At 43.5% G+C, this 8,129-nt stretch overlaps 1 pseudogene; it reads left to right on the forward strand.

Annotated features, from left to right (window-relative positions):
- The first annotated feature begins 1,932 nt into the window (after window positions 1-1,932).
- LOC110558875 (PRELI domain-containing protein 1, mitochondrial-like) lies at window positions 1,933-4,280 on the forward strand (annotated as a pseudogene).
- The last annotated feature ends 3,849 nt before the right edge of the window (window positions 4,281-8,129 follow it).

The following is an 8,129-nucleotide window of genomic DNA, read 5'->3' on the forward strand; positions in this document are numbered from 1 at the left end:
ATAGCTCACACATATAATCTCAGCACTCAGGAGGCTGAAACAGGATTGCCATTAGTTTCACACCAGCCTCAACTACAGAGTGATATCCTATCTCAAATAAAAAAAGAAGCTTAGCATCTGGTCATAAAAATGCTTGATGCCTCTTCAGTAAGGCCTATGTAAAGAAAAGAATCCACATTATATCTTGACAACTTTTTAGGTCTCACTCACTCATATCCTAAAGATTACCACTTTTCTGTTTTTAAGTGTTGAGATTTTATATTAGACACTTTACTTAGAAACTTTTCTCCAGTTCCAAGATTTTAGTAAGAAGCCAGTGACTTCTACAATATAACAAACAAAATGTGCCAGAAACAAAAGGCTAGGTCCTGGTCATAAAAAAAAAAAAAAAAAAAAAAAAAGCATTAATCCTATTCTAAATTAGAAACAAGCAGGGAAGGCTCTGTAAAGAATGACAGTGGAGTTGCAGGGATGAGATGGCTTCTTCGGAAAAGTGTTTGCCTCGCAAGCATGAGGACCGGAGTTCTATACCCAGGCAAGGCGATGAACCCTTGTAATCCCAGTGCTAGAAAGATGGAGACAAGCGGTCCCTGAAGCCTGCTGTGCAGACAGCCTACTCTACTTGTCAAACTCCAGACACTCTGTCAAAAAAAAAAAAGTTGGCCAGTATCTGAGGTCTTTTTCTTCCACAGACATGTGCACATCGACCCACACAAAAACACACACAGTTATGTTCACATGTGAACAACAAACAAGCACAATGTGAACACATGATTCATAGTAAATTGTGGGTGTGTCAAAGAGACAAGAAAATTTAAAGACAAGACAACAAGAAATAGGATTACATCAGGTATTTTTATTATGAAACTAATCTTTCACCAAGGTAATTTATACTAAGAGTACCTTCAGTCTGCGGTTGACAACTGAGTTTATATTTGATAGATATGTTTTATGTGTGAGGATGTGGTGGCCTCTGTGTGAGCTTGTTTGGCTCTGGCAGGTTTTTCCAATAAGTGACTATGCATACATAGGAACCCTCCCGTTATAACCTCCTGGCTGCATACACATTTTAAATTTAGGGTTGGCACAGCAACTCCATTTTCATTCTTCATGTGGTGGTTTAAATAAGAAATTTCCCCTGGAGGTTCAGATATTTGAACACTTGGTCTCCAGTTGGTGATGATGTTTGGGGAGGTGGAATAGCCTTGCTAAACAAAATACATCACTGGGAGAGGGCTTTAAGACTTTATAACTTCTCGGGGCCTGGAGAGATGGCTCAAATTTAAGAGTACTGGCTGCTCTTTGGGAAGTCCTGAGTTCAATTCCCAGCAAACATAATGGCTCCCAACCATTTATGATGATGTCTGGTGCTCTCTTTTGGTGTGAAGGTGTACATGCAGGCAGAACATGGTATACATAATAAATAAATAACTAGATAGGTAGATAATAAAAAAATTAATAAATATACGTATTTATTAAAGACTAAAATTTCTCCTCACCTTCAGTTCTTTCTGTCTCTGCTTTTTTTGTGGTTTGTGGTTGAGGATGTGACCTCTCAACTTCCTGTCACCTGCTGCCATCCCTACCCACCATGGTGGAGTCTTAACCTCTGGAACTGTAAGCCAAATTAAATGATTTCATAAGTTGCCTTGGTCAGTCATGATATTTTACCACAGTGACAAAAGAGTCACTAATACACTGACAACTTCCGTTTTCTTCTAGTTATTATTATGAAATAACTACCTATACTATAGAATAAGTAATATTTGATGAAGAAAACTTAAAAGTTCCTAGGAACTTTTATAGCCATGGTGGCAACTTGTGCCCAGCCCAGCAGAGGCTGCCCTGTGAGCCTGGAGGGCATTCTCCAAGCCTTGTCCACCCCTGGCTCTGCACCCACGTACTATGTAGCTGCTCAGCCTGCCCACTGTGATGGTGGAGTATTTCCTGGGCCAGAATGTGCTCTATGTTTCTGGGACCTAGTGTTCAGTGCCATGTGGCAATGGCACCTGAATCCTTATAGCAAACATAGCTTGACTGAACACACAGTGCACTGGGAAGTGACCCCTGACTAAAATCTTCTGTCTCGGAGACTCCTGACCAAGCCCAGGAGGATGGTACCCTGGGCAGACCAACTGTTTCCTGCCCATACTGCTTACTTGATTTACATCCTGGGAGACTCTAATGTGGAGCCACATGTGGAGAGCTGAGACTCAGACCCCATCTAGTGGCGCTGACATCTGCCCTCAAAACTGGAGGAATCTGTCCGCTACAAGTGTGGCAGATGGATGTTACCCACATTTCATTTTTTGGTAAACTTCAATATTTGCATGTTTCCGTTGATACTTGCTCTGGAGTTGTGTTTGCTTCTCCCCTGACTGGAGAAAAGGCAGCCCATGTTATTCAACATTGCCTGGAGGCATGGAGTGCATGGGGAAAGCCCAAAATTCTAAAAACTGACAGTGGGCCAGCCTATACTTCTCAAAAATTTGGACAGTTTTGTCATCAAATGGGAGTGACCCACCTAACGGGTCTCCCATATAACCCTCAAGGACAGGGTATTATTGAACGTGCTCATCGTACTCTAAAATCCTACTTAATAAAACAAAAAGGGGGAGTCGAGGAGGCTCTGCCCTCAGTGCCATGAGTGGCTGTTTCCTTGGTACTCTTTACTCTCCATTTTTTAAATTTGGACAGTCAGGGCCATTCGGCGGCTGATCGCCACTGCTTAGAGCCTGATAGGCCTAAGGAAATGGTCAAATGGAAGGATGTCTTGACTGGTCAATGGAAAGGCCCGGATCCTATCTTAATAAGATCCAGGGGAGCTGTCTGTGTTTTCCCACAGGAAGAAAACAATCCATTCTGGGTACCGGAGCACCTCACACGAAAGCTCGTGACAGCTGAAGATGATCTTTCAACAAATACACCTGCTACTACTTGAAGAATTAAGGGCGGCGATGGTGACCACTAATTCTACTCGAGTGGATTCATCACTCACAGATGGCTTATTATCCTGGGTTTCTTCCGCCTTTTCTTATTTTAAAGAATGGGTGGGGGTTGGAATGTTTGGTACAGCATTATGTTGTGGCTTAGTGTTTTTACTCTGGTTGTTCTGCAAACTCAAAACCCAACAAAAACATGACAAGGTGGTGATTGCACAAGCACTAGCAACCCTAGAGCAAGGCTCGTCTCCTGAGGTTTGGCTTTCCATGTTAAAAGAATGATAAACAGCAAGGTTACCTCTGCCTTTGTAGTTGTAGTGCCACAAAATTGGATGAGACTGGATTAGCAGCCCTTGCACTCCCGGGGACATGTTCCCATTGCACAGGGATGGGTGCGATTCCATGTTGTCTACTCAAGAGTATAAAAATCAAACGGTCTGGAAAGTCAGTGACGGAAGAGTGCAAATAAGTCTCCGCCCACCTAAGACAGGACAGCCTTGCTGTGAGGAGGTTGCTCCAATGACGGGTAAGGGCGGAGCATTGCCTTCCACCAGACTCAGACGTTGGTTATGCTCTCAAATAAATTGGCACAGCACCTCGTCGGCAGAAGGGGACTTGCTATATTTAAAATAAAAGGGGGAGATGTGGAGAGCTGAGACTCAGACGCCATCTAGTGGCGCTGACATCCGCCCTCAAAACTGTAAAGAACCTCTGGGCACATGTGCGGGTTGCGAAAGCGTGCCAAACCACTGCCCAAGCCCGGGCTGTCAGATGGGGTGAAGAGTGAGCAGCCAATCAGGGTATGACACGTCACTTAGGTGCGACCAGGGCTTATATAAACAGCGCCACATCGGGGCTCTCCCTCTCCTCCTTTCATCGCTTGACTGTAATAAAGCCTGTTGCAGAAGGATCCTTGTGTCCGCATGCGTTCTTGCTGGCAAGACGATCACGCGGCTTTCAACAGCCACATTCACAGGAAATTTCAAACACACCCAGCTGACAGTGTGCAGGAATGATGTGCTCACTGTGTGAACTCTGACAACAGCTGCTGAGTGAAACCCCCAGGAAATCTTAGTCTCCTCCAGCTTATTGGGCATCACAAGAGCTATCCAGGAATTTGGTCTAGCCAATTCAAAAGCACTGTGACCAAGACAATGAAGAGTTTTGAGTACATCTTGGTAAAGCTGCAAGGTGAGGCTCTTTCCAACATACTTGATGAGACAGTAAAAGAGGCCAAAGACAAAGGAAAGGACACTGGCAGCTGCAGAGGAGGTCAAGGACCTAGCCAACAAGGCTATCTCAATCAGGCAGCCTCAGCAGCAAGAGCAGTTTGTGTAGCCCACCAGCCATGCAGCTCAGCTCCTCTCCTTTCTCCCCATTTACTTGGTTACTAAAAGTACATTTCCAGCCCTTTCTGTTGCCGAGATGATGGATTGGAGCAGGAGTCCTGTTCAGAATCTGTAGTATGATACAGGGTCACTCTGATCCTGACATCACCCATTGGGCAGCTGGTGACAGGTGCATAGGGGTGCAATGACTTTCCCAAGATGATGAGCAGTTAGAGTGCATGGTCCATGAGAGGAGAGCTCCTTGTTTTATTCTCTGATGTGTCCCCAGTATATGGAACAATATTTAGCTCACAACAGATTACCCATAGGCATTTGATTTGATTGGCCTCAGGAAAAGGGAAGGGAAGAGAATTTGGAAAATCATTTAGACTCTCCCCACTAGGTGAGAGATGCCACACAGCACAACCATGGAGGACCATGCACTAAAGAGTAGGAGAAGGAAAGCAGAGAGTTTCTGCTGGCATATCTCCAGCACCTCCCTGACTCTACTAAACTGTCTTCCAGCCATATCCCTGGACTTTACTGGACACCATTACCCTTAGCCTTGACCAAGCAAGTAGGCAATGCTGCTCTTGCCAGCCTCTAGACAACCTCATCGTATGTGTATATATATTAATGAGACATAGACCAGCATCTGTTTTGTGCGTGTCCTGAAGATGATTTGCAAACTTTCTCTCTGTTTAACATGCTCAGTGGATGGATATCTGAGTGTAAGATGTCAGACAATGCAGAAATGCAGGGAAGAGCTAAACAAAGAGGGGATGAGTGTTCTAGGCAGAAGAAGGCATCTATTCTTGTGTCAGTCAGAATGGCCATTGCCTCCAGCTTCTCCGTGTACAGCCAGCTGAGTCTCCCCTCTGTTAATCCTAACCCATTCCATTACGTAAGCATTCATTATTTTAATGGTGGTTTATAATTCAGCCCAAATTACTAACCTTTAAACATTAAGTCCTTGTTTATGTTTAAGGAAAAAATGTCAATTGACTAGTCACTATTGTGCAATGACTAGGTAAATGATTGTCAGTGTACTGGGTTTTCTCATGGAAAAAAAAAAAACATGTTTACAAACATTCATGAAGGGGTTGGTAGTAAAAATGTCCGATAAACACAGTGTAAATGGCAGTTGAGAACAGTCATATCGGGCTGGACTGAGGGCTTCATGATTAAGAGCAGTTGCTGCTCTTGCAGAGATCCCACATGGTGGCTCAAAACTTTCTTTAACTTTAGTTACAGGAGATATGATGCCCTCTTCTGACCTGTGTAGATAGCAGGCAGTCACATAGTGCACAGGCAACACACACACACACACACACACACACACACACACACACATATATACATGTTTTTAAAAGAACAGTGGTATTGCTATAACCTTTAAGATAAATTAGAGTTCATTTCCCTCAACCCCCGCCCCCTGGAGGTCTGGATATCAGGGGCTATGAACACATGAGGTGAGCTTTGAAGTGAACCCACTGAGTGTCTGCCACAGTTCTGGCGACTGAGCAGGAACTGCAGGATTCTGAGAGTGTCCTTTCCGGACTGACAGGACTACTCTCTGTTTAGGGCTATCACCAATGTCTCTGAACCAGAAGACTGTGGACTCCCAAAGGTTAGCTGTGGAGATTTTCTAGTTAAGGTTCTTGCATAGTCTCGATGAGAACGTTTCCGGAATGCTGGAAACCGGCTTTGTGCTGCTGTATCAAATTGAGTTGATAACCCAGAAGTGATTTTACCCCATCAGTGTACTTGCTGGAATCTGTAGAATGTGGGTCTTGGATGGCTCTAAAGATTCAGAATGGTGTCTGGCGCCCTCAAGTGGATCCTGATGAAATAGCAAGGGGGCTCTGTGCAACTGTTTGCAGTTCCTTTGAGAGGAGGCATCAATAGGTAAATAAACACGATGCAAGTTGCCTTCTGGGTCTGGGTTCCCCGCTTGTAGAGCATGTCTGGAGAGAAGAAACAAAAGATTTCCAGGGTACAGTCCTTTGTGGTGGGGAAGTCAGGGCAGCAGCTTGAAGGTAGCTGTGCACATCATACCATCAGTCAGGAAGCAGAAAGAGGCTGAAATTATAGTTTTTAAAAACTGGTATGTCCTTGAGAGTTTTACTTCAGAAAATGTGAACCTACCTCATGACATCGCTACATATAAATATGCTTGTTTGCTATTAATACAGCATTATCATCATCAATATTATTACTTAACTATAATGTCTTCACTTTAAGCAAACTAACTTCATCACCACCCACCCCCATTTGAAATGACTCTTGTATTAGCTCACAAAATGGCACAAGCACACTGTGTAATATTAAAGTGCCCACTAATGGTGCATGTGCAAAGCCTCAATACTTTGGAGATGACCGGGCAGACCAGAAGTTAAAAGTCATCCTTCCTACATTGAAAGTTCATGGCCGCTTTCTGTGCCAATATCGCTCCCGTGAACATGGTGAATGTTCCTAAGACTGGCCAGACATTCTGCAAGAAATGTGGCAAGCACCAGCCCCACAAAGTGACGCAGTACAAGAAGAACAAGGGTTCTTTGTATGCGTAGGGGAAGTGGCATTATGACAGGAAACAGAGCATCTATGGTGGGCAGAGTAAGCCTATTTGCTGTAAAAAGGCTAACACTACAAAGAAGACTGCGCTGAGACTTGAGCATGTTGAGCCCAACTGTAGGTCTAAGATCTTGAACCCTGGCTTTTAAGAGATGCAAACCTGTTGAACTGAGTGGTGATAAGAGAAAGAGCCAAGTGAGCCGGTTCTAAGGTAATTTTGTTACAAAGACAAAAAAATAAAATCATGAGCTTTTATTCACCTCAAAAAAAAAAACCTCAAAGAAAAAAAAAGAGAGAAAAAAGAAAATGTACAGAGAAGGTCACATGGAGGCAAAGAAGGCGCCTGTTCCCCTATCTTAAAGAGAGGGAAGCTGGCAGAAGCCGTCCCTTATAAAGATATGACTAAGTTTCACAGACATCAACTTCATCTCAGAAACTTAAGGGACATGAGACCCTGTCTCAAGGAGAAGAAAAGAGAGGAGAAGTTAGAGAGCGATTAGGTAAGACTGAGATTGTGGACAAAATAACAAATTCTATTGTATTCACAGTGGGGGAAAAGATATGTGCTGACTTTAGTTGTTCCCACCACATTTTAAAAAAGAAAAACGTAAAGGAGAAAGCGAAGAAGGGGATTCTCTTGGGCCATGCATAAGCTGTGCACTGGGCTATGAAATCCCACAGAAAACAAAATATGTATGCTGCCTTCTCTCCTGGAATTTGTGTCTTAGAGAAGGACAAGAGTTGGGAGAAAATGTTACTTATCACAAGCAGTATGGAAGCAGCAAACACAGAGAAAGCACTGAGGGCCCAACTTCCGGTTAGGACTTAACCACTAGTCCCCAGAGCTGGTATGCAGTTTTTTGTTCTAAGGCTTTTATTGTTAATTAAAATAGAGGGTGACAAAAACAAATAACACTTTAAAAGTTTAAGAAACCTTACCTAAACCAGGACTTATGTTTTTGTTTTTGTTTTTACCAACTTTTTTTTTTAATTCTAGTCATAATGACGTCACTGTTTGCTTCAAATTGAAAAAAATAATATGAAGAATAATAATTGACTTCAAGGGTGTCTTCAGTGTGATGATGGGACCACAAGCTAAACATAAGCCTCTGTTCAGCCAGCAGGGAAAATAGGAATGGGCTTCAGCAGTGCGGTGCAGTACTCAGTCCTTGAAGCACATTCAGCAAGGACTGCTATTGGTCAGGCAAACAGCTGAAGCAAAGGCTCCACTGACCACTTCTTCTCATTACCCCACAGGGTCCTCAAGGTCAGCTTTGTTCTGTAA

The sequence above is a fragment of the Meriones unguiculatus genome, chromosome 7, assembly GCF_030254825.1.
Source record: "Meriones unguiculatus strain TT.TT164.6M chromosome 7, Bangor_MerUng_6.1, whole genome shotgun sequence".
Classification (NCBI taxonomy): Eukaryota; Metazoa; Chordata; class Mammalia; order Rodentia; family Muridae; genus Meriones; species Meriones unguiculatus.